General features: G+C 26.5%; 1 protein-coding gene across 3 annotated transcripts in view; it reads right to left on the reverse strand.

The window, feature by feature from the left end:
- Slc16a10 (solute carrier family 16, member 10) overlaps nt 1-9902 on the reverse strand; it is a 36966-nt gene extending 27064 nt beyond the window's left edge. The window contains exon 1 of one of the 3 annotated variants that reach the window (NM_001160032.1): nt 4505-4755. The gene's annotated coding sequence lies outside the window, so the exon portion shown is untranslated. Of the gene's footprint in view, nt 1-4504; nt 4756-9708 lie in introns of those variants that run through there. The other 2 variants (XM_029491028.1, XM_029491027.1) reach the window with 2 other exon arrangements.
- Nucleotides 9903-13964: the final 4062 nt, after the last annotated feature.

Here is a 13964-nt window from a genome sequence, read left to right on the forward strand (position 1 = left end):
TGACAAAAGAATTATGCATTGATTAAAATATAAACAAACAAAAAGCACACAAGTTCATTCGTTAATCGTATGTTGTGTGTACAATCACAATTATAATGTATTATAGACTAGCCGAAAAATAATGTATTATAATTGAATCGAAATAGTTTTGTAAACTGTAATAAAAATGACACATATTAAAATATTAACATAGGTAAAGGTTAACATAAATATTTGATAAATTTAAAAAAACGACCTTATTACAGTTACCTATATATTTATATATTAATATAAAAGCCACATATAAAAGGATATTATAGATTGAAATTCCGGTGATAAAAACCGCATTAATAAATATTTTTATCTGATTAGTTTACATAACAATATAAATAGGTAAATAATAAAAATACAAAGGTAAAAATCTAAAAAAAAATAATTTACAGAAGTGTAAACAATAGACATAAGAAATTGTGGAATGCAGTATAATATTTAACATTTTTTGTAAAGTAAACCAGTTAAACCATATTTAGGTAATGGATATTGTATTATTTTACAGAACTATCTTTACCTTTTACCATGGAATGTAAAACGTATATTGTATATAATATTATATAATATACCTACATATATGTATATGAAAAACTTAAATTAAAACTTTTGAATAGTTAGTAACTAGTAAGTATTGAAACTATACATTTTTAGTGAGTTAATCTAAAAAAATATACATTTTTTTTTATTAGAGCACATGTTATATGTAATATAGTAATATATAACAATTGAATATTGATCAATACTTGCTTTGTCAGTTAGTGACATAATCAATCAAGTTTCATTAAGAGGATGTCAGAGCAACATTTGTGAACTGTGTCACAGTAACACAGAAAAAAACAATTTCATAATAATATATTTCCCATTTTAAACATTACTGTACACGGATAGGAATTAGGACAACAAATGTCTACAAATATCCAAGGATAATAATATAATCTAGTAACTTATAGGGGCCAGTTTAGTATAAGATAGCCCAAAATTGTATGTGGAGGCCTTTTATACCTACTATTGATTAACACAATCGCGCGTATATATTATAAAAATATATAGTATGTATTTTAAGAGAAAATACTAAGTAAAAATTAATAAATTACAATTAATGTTCGTTAACTAAATTGTTTAAATTAAAATAAAAAAGTTATGGTATAAACTTTTAAAAATATTCTTTTGAAAACGTGTAAATATATTATAATTTATAAATGATTATAATTCAAAATTCAAACATAACTCCTAATACAATAACGAAAGCATAACTTAATATCGACACAGTATGATGCAGTGATGATAATGATGACATTGAATTCAATAAATTGTATGATATACCTAGGTAATTTATTTTTAATCAATAAAATAATATTATAAACTAGTGTTGTTGAACTCTTATATATCTTGCGTAATTACTAATTAATCAAGTTCACTGTCATTATTTCATTTTTATATTAGCAACGTATTATAATATTCGTAAATCATTTAAACATGCTACTATGCGTATTATACGGCAATTAAAAATGTCCGTTATAATTTATATTTAAGTATTAACATCGTATTAACAAAGTATTAACATCTTATCAAAAATATTACGAAGTTGAAATAATTGTTTGCATACAATTTTAAGTGTACCTACTTATGTTTCTATGAATTAAATGTAAATAAATAAGGACAAAAGCTTACTTAACGTCTTAAAGTGGTGTAGTTTGATGAATTAGGGAATAAGTTGATAAATTAAAAAAAATTATATAATGTAGGTAGCACGCATAGTTGCTTTTATAGTTGCCTATAATTTTTACAGTGATGCAAAGAGGGAAATTTGTAAAACAATTGAAAAATGAGGGAAACGACAGATTTAACACTGACAACCTCTTTGTGAATAAGAGTTGAACAAATAACAATAGCGTTGATTGATTATCGATAGAATTTGATTTTATCCAAATAATTTCTGCTAATTTACATCTAAAAAAGTAGTCATCAAACCAAATTAAAATCATACTCTATAGTAAAGATTTTTAATATTCCTATACAATAATGACTAATTCATAATTATTTTTATAAACAATTACAGAAAATCAATTATTTTATGCTTCTGTAAATAGAGAAACATGGGGTTAGCTAATAATACTCAAATCGATTTATTTAATTTTAACTTTATTAAATATTTTTATTGTTTTATTCATTAATTGTTAATATGTTAAATGTATTTATCTGTATTAAATTAGTAAATTAAATTAAATTAAAATAAATTATTATTAAAATTTATGACATAATTTTATTTTTGTCTATAAAATATTATTTATAAATTCATCAACAATATATACTAATGACAAGAATAAAAAAGATCAATATCGAAAAATGCTCAACTAACACGTACAAAGCTACAAACTAACAATAGTCTAAATAATTATGTGATAATAATGTTCTCGTTATTTTTCGCAGTGGAAAATATTGATTATTTACAAAAACAATACTATAAAGACCGAAATATAGGACATAGCCATAGGTGGATAAAACGTATATAGCATAATATACAAAAAACAAATTTTATCAAATAAATTATACCTATATAAACTATAAAGGTTTAATTTCTTACAACCCTACGTGATATAATTCATTTATACAAATGTAAACACATTTTGATGGATCCATTGGTTATCAGTAGGTACACGCAAATTTAAACAAAAAAATCAAAATTAAACTTGAAATGTTTGCTTTAAAATTGACGGTTAAATTTTTTGAAAAAAATGAAAAAATTGTTCAATTTCCATTTAAAAATATAATACAAGACAATAAAAAAAATTAAAAATTAATCTGTGCAAAATTATAGTAAACATAAATACAATTTTACGATACTGAAAGTAATATTTTTTGATTATAAGGTAAATTGTGATCAACAATTTCGTTTTAGGTATTCATTTTCAGATTACAAAAAAATAATCGATTTTGTTAAAAATTGGTGTGCTAAATATTCCCGTTTTTACTGTTCTTTGTTAGTTTTTGCCAATTATTTTAAAAGTACTGAGGATTTCTACTCAAAGTATTAACTATATCAAAGTTAAAGATTAAAGCTTTTTTACTGCTCTATAACGCAACGACAAACAAACGAACAAATAAATACACTGAAAAACCAAGCTCAGAATCTAAAATGTAAATCCTTTATTGTTACGCCACATTATTTGTATATTATCTATTAATTGGGCAAAAACGGGACGTTCTATATTTTAAGTATAACTATAAATTTACCATAGTAGGCTTACCATTACGTGTTTGAAGATTTTTGTATGATAAACCAACAAAGAAAAAATAAATTCAAAAATAGGTATTTATTAAAGTCATAATAGATGTATTCGAAAAATAAAATTACATTTAAACCGCTTTAAATGTAAGTGTCACGGGATTTCTGAACTTAAAATAATAATTCGGCTGAACAATCCAGAATAATATGCACCGTAAATATAGTATTTGTATTAAGTTTATATTGTACATTTACAATTGAAACTTTTACACTATTCCCCGCATTTATTAACTCTATGTGTGGAAGACGATTGACGGAGAACGCAGATATTTTAAAAAGACCAATATTCAATTTAATATTAAATTAAAATTAAAACAGTTTAACAGTGCTTTATTATTTCATATTTATTTAGAAAAAATAGATACGAATATTTTTGGATTATAAAAGTATTTTATACATAAGTTTAACAGTATACAAATATGAGATAAGTATATTAAATAAAAAATATTTAAATGTTCTTTACAAACAGTACAAATAGGTTAATACAATTTAGTTACTAATAATTCAAATATTAACTATAAACTGTGCTACAATTAATTGAAATTGAAAATAATATATTTTCTAAATGTGTTTTCGCATGCTTAATTTGATGATATTTTGAAAAAAAGTCCCTCTTACTTCATTTGGTAATTATGGTAAAAAAACTTCAATTGTTTATTTTTTTATTAACATTAAAAGTAAGTAAGATAGGTAAATTCTGATTTCACTAAAATTTTAAGCATGTAAACATTTATAAATATTTTGTTACAAGTCAACTCAATGTTCTTGAATTGAATTTTACGTTGAATTTTCATATTTGTTACAAGTCACCTAAAAATTGAGGTGACTTGTAACACGTGTTTTTATTATTTTTTTTAAGCGAGTTTTTATCAAAAAACTAAATTGAAGGGTTTATTCTATTCATTAGACATATGCGAAAATAAATATAATTTTTGTAGCCCAGTGCGATTTTTTTCAAGCTCATAATACTAAGTAGTATGTCAAAATCGTTTCAAGTCACCTCGATTGACGGTATATTATTATTTTTGAAAGGTATATTGATATTAACGTATCGTTACGGTACGTAAAAAATTGTCCAAGTACGACTAATTACGATAGAGCCCTATAATTAGGATTTAGAATTAATCAATTATTATTATGCTTACAGTCAATATTCTATAATATTAATAATGTATCTCGAGTACTCACGTGTATACTTTATATTATGTTGTATTTTTCCGTTAAAGATAATATGTTTTAACTATTTTACTTTAATAATTAAACAATAAAAATTATTACTTTTAAACACTTCCTTAAATATTATTTTGTATACTGAATAATGTACTCAAGAACATGCTTTTCATCATTGAAACAAGAAAACGCTTCCACGTGCTACTCGATCACACAGCAAAACGTAACTAAACTCGCTCCTGGTTGATGAGACAGGAATCTACGTTGGCTATGGTGGTATGGTACCCAACGTATATTTTTATACATGCGGCAGCCAGGCGTTCTCAAAATGTTTTTTATCGACCGCAAACTTATTAACTAAATCTGAATTTGCGATATCAGAATAAGTATTATTATTCAGAATATATATATTGCATAATTATAAATAAAATAATATACTTAACATTTTAAATTTTAATATCTTCTTAGTACTTAAATGTTTAATTAATTGATTGAATATAATATTCTATTAATTTAAATAATTTAAATTATTGATGAAAGGTATTTTGGTAATCACTTCTAAGTAGGTATCCATTTCGGGATAGCATGGTAGTCTGTAGGGTGATATAATGTTTAGACCGCTTGGGGTTCATTGTATTTTGAATGCACAATATCATGCACGAGTAAAATGACGCAATACAACAGCATGTGAAATAATACAAAATAAACACAGTACCTAATGTTTATAAAAATATTTTTTTAATTTTAATATAGACATTTAAGTAAAGGATATATTTTAAATTTAATAATAATGTATTATCTAGGAAATTAATATTACATATATTATGAAAAAAAAAATTATAATGTATTAGGTACTTAAATATAGTCTATACCCGGATACCCCCCCCCCCCCACATAGGTGATAGATCTATATTTTGGTTTAAATTTGTAATAAAAATAAAAATATTGTTACGCAAGAATACGTAGCATTTTTAAAATTTAGATATTTTTTAAAAAACTTTGAAAAGTAGTTGTTTGAAAAGTTTAAAAATAAAGATAGTTTATTTCCTATTATTATTTTGAATAGTACCAAGGTACTAATAAATAATAATATAATTTGTATTTTGTAGGTACTTTCTAGTTTCTATTATTTGCCAAGATGTATTATAATATAGTTGTAAAAACTAGAGACCCACAAGACTCTCTAGTTAAGATAGCCTGAGTAGATAGTAACCGTCCTAAATGCAGTTATATTTTATATTGAAGAATTCCAGATACTCGACATTCGAAACAAGCATATTTTTCTTTTTATACCTCGTATTTCGAATTCCTATATCTATATTCTATATACAATAAAATACATTATACATATATAGAGTCAAAGTCAAAGAGTCAAGTGGTACAACCAGTTATTGAGAAAAGCGATGGAATATGATTACAAGTTGCAACTCTGAACTCTGAGAAATACAAACATGACCATGTGTAATATTATATATGCCTACAATATGCAATATATGTATATTGTCTATAACCAATATACACACAGTGATTTATATTATTTCCATTGAATACATATAGAACATTTTAGATTATTGATACAATGACACTTAATGAACGACGATATACCAGTATAAATGTTAAGCTGCATAAACCATATTTTATTATGTTGATTTGTAATTCTAAATACTACATTCAGATATTTTGTAATCAACAACAAAATTAATATAGGTCTTGACGTCTTGTCAATTTTAAGAACTCCTTCGCTTTAAGAGCTAATATTGAATTGATAATTTACAAATATTTGAATAGTTTGTTGTTAAAAATCACCAGATTTACATTTTGGTAATGGTTCGGAATTTCTTGGGCTTGTGATTAATCGATTTATGGAAACAATACAAATTTAATGGTTGAACTGTAGGTACTTATGTTATACAATGATAGTAGTAGTAGTAGCAATGATCAAAATCTTGTTATTTATAGAGTATTAAAGTGTTTTAAGAAGTATTAAATTAATTTTACAGTTTAACACTTTACACAGTCCCAACATATTTTATAAGTCGTAATTTTAACTGAAATACCTTTTTTTTTGGTCAGTTAAGTAGCCAGTAGGGTTAGATTAGGTAAAATTACTTAACCTATACTAGATTTAAAACACCATTAAAATGGAGGACCAAGTATAATACATCTGACTACACATTTCAGTGGCGTATTTACCGGAGGGGGGGAGGGGATCAATGATATCAATACCCCTTAGGCTTCATATAGTTATATGCAACATTTTTCAGAGTCCTAACTTAAGGCCTTTAGCTTAAAAAGCGGGGCTACTGGATAAAATCATATCACCCCCATGACAAAAACCTAAATACGCCACTGAAACATTTTATAGGTAGATATTATACCCAGTATTATACAATTGTATGAAGATGTCCCTTATTCATATTAGTTTGTTGTATTTTACTCTTTTACTAACTGGCTACATTGAAACATTTTTAATTTTCTAGTATTTGCGTTATTAGACAATTACAATAATTTTAATAAATGTAACTAGTTGATGTTGTCGTCAATTCAGCTAATATCAGCATACTTTACATTAATTGTCATCAAATTATGTTAATTATTAATCACAATTTTGGTTTTGGTATGTCCCTTAAAATGTGTTAACTGAGTATATTGATTACTACCATTCTATTTGTAATTTAAACTAGGGTTTGTTAAATATAAATTTTATATTTATATTTTATTATTGCAAATAATACTTCAAAATATACAAAAACCTCTTAAAAATGTTTTGAATTAAACATAATGAATCAAAAACTAATATTGTATTAAGCACAATGTATGGTGTATGTACAATTAATGATATTATAGTATTATACAACAATAGAAAAATATGGTCCACTTTAGCAGACCTAGAATCTTAATAAACTTATTCGGCTGGGTCGAAGCTACATTCTATTTTTTCATAAACTTTATAATATAAATTAATAAAATACATAACAACTAACCTATATAAGAAAAAAAAATTTGAATTAACCGATGGTTTCCTTTAATAAATTATTTGCTCAAATTCTGAGTTCAAACGTTTTTGAGTATACTGAAAGAATAAGGGGCATATTTTAAATTGCAAACTTATTTTTGTAATGCTATCCTTTTATATTATTAATTACTAAAATGATTTTTTTTAAAATGTTGTTATAATATGCAAATTAAAATTCAAACCAGCAGGGTTAGACTTCTTAGTTATTTAACTCTGTGTACTAAAAATAGTAATCCAATATCCATAATAGGTTGAGAAGAATAGGGACTATGATGATTTAAAATTTATAGTAATTACTATTAATAATATAAATGCACCTATTAACATTTTAGTTTTTACAATTTCTAAAAATGTTCAAGTATAATAAGTACTAAACTAAAGATTACATCTATTTTATATTTTATATAATATAATTATTTAGTACTATTTAAAGTTACATAACTTTGAAACTATTTTACTATTCGTACAAACTTCGATTTGGATGCATTCAAATTTCCAAAAAATCATCAGAGTAACAGTAATAGAGTAGTTCTTTTTGAAAAAGAATTTTATACCGCCACAGAATACTCCTTGGATTATATAAAATTATAAAAACAAGGTCCAAAAATGAGAATAAATTCATTATTAGAGGAAAAAATATAAGCGAGCATCCTTGGTGAATCACTTTTAATCACCTACTTTAAATTTGGTAATACAGTGAAACCTCAATAACTCAAATCGGTCGGAGGCGAAAAAAAATTTGATCTATCAAAAAAATTGTGTGTCCTTATTGAAGTGCAGGCGCTAAGATATTCCTTCGAGTTATCGAAAATTCAACTTATAGACGTTTGAGTTATCGAGGATTCACTGTATATTCAATGATAAATTATAAATATATTTCAAGTATACAAGTGCCCATTTTCATAATAAGTGAGTTTGCATGAGTTTTAGGGGGCTTATTTTTATAATCAGTAAAACTATTTATTAAATCACAAGAATGTAAGTAATATTTTCATTTATTGTAAAAATTTGAAATTGTTATTTTAAAATAAGGAATGCAACCCTCCCCCCACGCTGGGAAATATCCCTGCATCCTGCTGGCTCGATCAGCAATACGTGACTACATTTTCTACTGTAGAATAATAAATTCTAGAATCAAATAATATATGGTATGATGGTATACTGGTATAGTGGTATATGATAGTTTTTAAAACTATCTTTTTCTAAAATGATATAATTGTGTTATAATCTAATAAAATATAATATTTTCCTAAACATATTTTTATGTAAAAAAAAGTTTGTAATAGCCATAAATGATAAAAATTTTTATACCTTTATTAAAATATGATAAAATTACACAGATTTCTATATAGTACATGTAGTATAGAAGTCTGTGTAAAATTATAACTTTTAGTGATATTAAATACAACTGATTAAGAAATTAATCATTTGAGGCAGAGGTGTCATTTGATGGGTGGACAAAAGGGGAATATCACCTCATATAATTTTAAATGGCCTCCTGGCCTCAGGGCTAATCTTTTGTGATCATTGCAATTCACAGGTTCAACTGTATCTTTCCCTAAAAAAAACATTCTAATAAAAATGGTACATTAATGGTTAAGATGGTACTTAAGGGTTATTGCAACAGTGATTTTCCAGAAAACTAAATTCTATTGCTACAACTATCAACTACCACTATTATAAGAAAATTTTTTAGTCAGCAAAATAAAATATTACAAGTTATAATGCAATTTTAACCTGTGATAGTTGCAAAACCGTGATTGATTTGACCAGCTGATCGTTTAGGTTATTGAGATAACGAATAAGTAGGTACCATAAAAACAAATTGTATACCTATATTAAAAATATTTTTAATACCTACCTACAATGACAAAATTATCCTGTTATTTTTAGTATTGTAGGTGTTATAATATTATACTCTGAGTGAGGAATGCATTTTTAGTTTTTATTTTATGGTTGAACAGATTTCTAATTGACAATATAGGTACTATTATATTGGCCAATACGGGCAAGAAATAACAAGACAATACTGCGTGTGTACAATGAAACAGGTATATGATATATATAAAAAGCAGGAACCATATGGGAGGAACAAAATTTTAACTTTTAAAATGTTGTAAAAGTGTTTGCGTCTGACTAGTAAAATCTGCAGAGACACCAATGATTTGAAGCTGTTGTTTACTATAATATTGAATTATCTACTTACAGCTGGTATTATAGTTTCAACCTAGTTCATGTTTATCTTGTTGAACAACAATATTGGCTTAAGCATAGAATAGATGAAATCATGAAATATAATTTGTTGTATTACTGTATGCAATATGTATCATTTTAATAAATTTTATATTAGGTAGGAAATAAAAATCATAAAAATTGAATTTTAAAACGATATGAAAAAATTTAAATGATAACCGATGCCCGATAGGCGGTAGCTGTTGATAACTGATGAGCAATGGAACGAAAGCAAACGGTTTGCTGACGCCATAGATAATGTTTATAGATATTTATTATCTATATCTGTGCTGACGTCTGACCGTTTACTGATACGGCATAACCACCATAAACATCTACAACTAGATGGCCGACAATAATTTGTTATTGAAGCCGCGTCCCCATCCTGTTCGCTCTATTCAATGTTTACACTTTAAAATGATAACAATATATACATGTATTTATGTATATACTTTAAATATGATAAAATGTAAGCATCGTCGTTTAGGCAAATGGCGACAACAACTTCAAGACATTGCATATTTGCATGGCTGCTGTATAGTAAGTTGTAGTCGGCTATCTAGTTGTTCTATATATTATTATCTATGCATAACTACATGAAGTTTGCAGACTTGTAGTTGATGATGAACTTCATCCATAGTCCGTGACAAGCTAATTTTGATACCTTGTATTATAATTACCTTGGACCATGAGTTCATCGCCAAAACGAAAATGTATTATTAATTATATAAGAGTAGTCGGTTATTACTTATTATTAGGAGAAAACTGTATAGTGTATAGTAAATAACACGGACTAAGTATATATATAGTCTGGGTAAATAGTAAACCATGAACATTTTAGTCAATGTATAGTGATAAGATGTTCATGCAGTAAACTTAGGTATAACATGTTCGCTAATTAAAACGATTTTTAGTAAGCCGTTTGCTCTTGGTACATCCGCTCGAAAACGCGCTTAAAGATAATATATTAAATTATTATTTTATATTATGCATTGGCGGCCGTTAACCTCATACCACAAAATAAATTTAATTAGATTAAATTAATTCTGTACCGCAGCACAGTGCTATACCATTTACCCATATCGGACTATGAGTTCAGAGTCTGAACTTCAGACTTTGAAGCTCGCGATCGATACGAGTCGGTACGCCGTACTTAACTTTCCGTAACAAATTTTTCTTCTTAAAAATCATGATTGTCTTTGCTTATATGTTACGCTTACGGCCACTTTAATATGAAACTCACGAATACATTTATATTAATGTGAAGTGTGCTATATTGATATAATATTATAATATATCTTAATAACTTAATGTGGGTCACGATCATAGATAGAGTAGGTATACCTAACTATATACAATATACATTATACTGGATAACTTGTTACTCGTAGAGTAACTTACTCTATGATAAAACTGTATGTTTAATAGTGGTACGGACGTTATGGTACCAACAATGTTTAAGTGGACGTCACACCAGCATATTGTGTCGTTTCCATCTTACACACGTACGACACAGACAAAACGCGTTTATGCAGTCTGAGTAGAACTCGCCCAATTTTGGTGTTATAATAAAAACACCTGTTATAAAATTTAAATATGACAATATTTTGGTTGAGTTTTTAAAAAAAAAATTAAATTTTAAAAAGTTAAAGGTATTTTAAAAATGTTGATATATTTTATATTTCTAAACGATATAATGAACGTTATATTGAGTATAATGGAAAACGCGCAACGACTTGTACTCAGCAATTTTGTCATAATTCAATTTTACAATGGGTATTATTACTCTAGAACCAAAATTGAGAGAGTTCTACTCAGATTGCGTATGGATACACTATGGTTTGTTTTTTAAAGCAATAAATGGAATGTCAACCTTTACAATATTTATTTTAACGATTTTGATTGAAGTGTCTAATCAGTTTGTGTCAATTGTTTTGTTTATTTTTGTTATACATTTAAAACGTACATATTTAATAAGAATATATCTTATAACTTATAAGTATAGATAATAATAATGATAACTATTAACTAGAATAAAAGCTATAGCTTTGTTGTTACTTATAGGTACTCGTTAATTGAAATATATAACAAGGCCGCCGGTCAGGCCGTCAGGGGTGGATCTGAAGCTTGCTTAAGGGGATAGTGAGTAGGAATATTTTTGAGTGATATATAAAGGACCTACAATGAAAATTTTATTTCTATATTAATTAATAATTAATTTATAAGAGTTCATATTATGAGAATCCAAGTTCAGTTTAAATATACTCTGAACAAACATTGATTAACAATTATTGTGATTAATATGATTAATTAAATAATCTTAGTTACAATTTATAAATCTGACTTTTCTGAGTATGTACACAACAATATTGCGTTTTAAATCCAAAAGTATAAAACTTAAAGTTTGTCATAAATGTAGTTCAGCTCCCAACCGTTTTTTGTATGATTTTTTTCTTCAAAATGGATGTTTTGCATGGTTAATTTGAGAGTACTTTCAAATAAAAACGCTCAAACTTAATTTGTAAGTTATAGTCAAAAAATATTTAGATAATACGGTGTGGTCACTTTCAATCTTTGATTAAGACATTTTTGAGTTTTAATTTTACGGCGTTTTAAAAGGCGGATTCTTTAAATAATTCTGGGTAGCGTTATACGCATTAAAATTGTGGAACGAATGTTCCTTACTTCCCAAGCAATTTTTTGGAATATTTTATTTTGGATATGTTAGTATATGCTCAATGTGTTGGTGGAATCAAAATGTATACGTCGTATTATCTACATCATGAAATTAGCTAATTAAAACAATTTTAAAAAAAAATCCCAAGGGGGGTTCGCCATGTCACTCCTTCATAAATCCGCACCTGCCGCCGATGGCTGCCGCTAGGTCACAAATAATAACATGTCGTATATGGTCTAAATCTATACACGCAATTGTCATTTGTTGATAAGCAAAAATACGTAATACCTATATATTATTTTAATTACGTAAGGTGATTAACATTGGGAGCGTACAGTAGAATTATCTCATGACGTATATCGATCAACATCTAACGTGGAACTGTATACATTTTAATTTCATTTTTTTTTTATTATTAAAAAGATAGAAAATAGAAAATTTTCAATCTGTAAACTGTATACACAATAATACAATTGATAAATAAATTAAATTTTTTTTAAATGTGATGGCATGAGTGAAGGAAACTATTATTTTCATTTTTCAAATACCTATATGAACTCAATTTAATTAAAGTTATTTTGTTAATATTTTAGGTAATATATTGATAAGATTACGTGGCTACATTCGTTTTAGGTGACGTGGAGGGTTGTCAGGTATAATGAGTTGTGATAGAGGTTTGCTTGGAAATGAGAGGGTTTAGGTGGTTTAAGACTTTTTATGGAGTTTAATGTAATTCTAGGATGCAAGTTTTGGTCAAGGTCATACCGCAAAGGTGTTCATTAGGGTGTGAAAGAGAGGTGACATGTCACTCCCCTAGACAAACGTGAAACTAGATATAGCAAATTTTTTAATTGTAAATAATAAACTACTTTTACTTTTGATATTATAATACATGACATATTACATAGGTACATCGTTTATCTATGTAGTATATCTACTTTATATGTTATTTAATAAAAACAATTTTGTTGATTCTAAGTTATTTTTGTATGATATTGACACCCACCTAGATTCTGATTGATGGGCGCCCTTAGGTCATGGTGTAAGGTTTTATTGCTGACTTACCAGGGGGCATTTGTAATTGTGAAGAGTCGAAGATTTACTGATTGAAAGGATTGAAATTTGTTTAGGTTTGAAATGTTTATAGTTCTTCTGCAGAGTTGAATGCTGTAGGTACCTACCTATAAGTCATAGCAACTAGCAAGTAGTATTAATTGTTATATATTATAGTATTTTGATAAAAGAGATTTTTATTGGAAGAATTGTCTTAATTTATAAATTTTGCAGAGGTTTGAAATTAAGAATTTCCTATTTGTTTTTATGTGGGTTCCCAGATAATTATTTTGTCTAGGCGGAGACCTAAGTACTTCAGAAGTAGCCATAAGCATGAAAAAAGATATATTTTGTCATTAATAATCAAATTATTAAAATTTACCCTCCCTAGGTCTTTCCGATACAGCACGTCTACTAAAAAGAAAATGGTCCAGGGACCTTTTAACCTAATAATTATTCACACCTAATTTATGTAAAAAAAAAAAATAAAAAATAAAGTT

This window comes from Acyrthosiphon pisum, chromosome A3 (assembly GCF_005508785.2).
Source record: "Acyrthosiphon pisum isolate AL4f chromosome A3, pea_aphid_22Mar2018_4r6ur, whole genome shotgun sequence".
Classification (NCBI taxonomy): Eukaryota; Metazoa; Arthropoda; class Insecta; order Hemiptera; family Aphididae; genus Acyrthosiphon; species Acyrthosiphon pisum.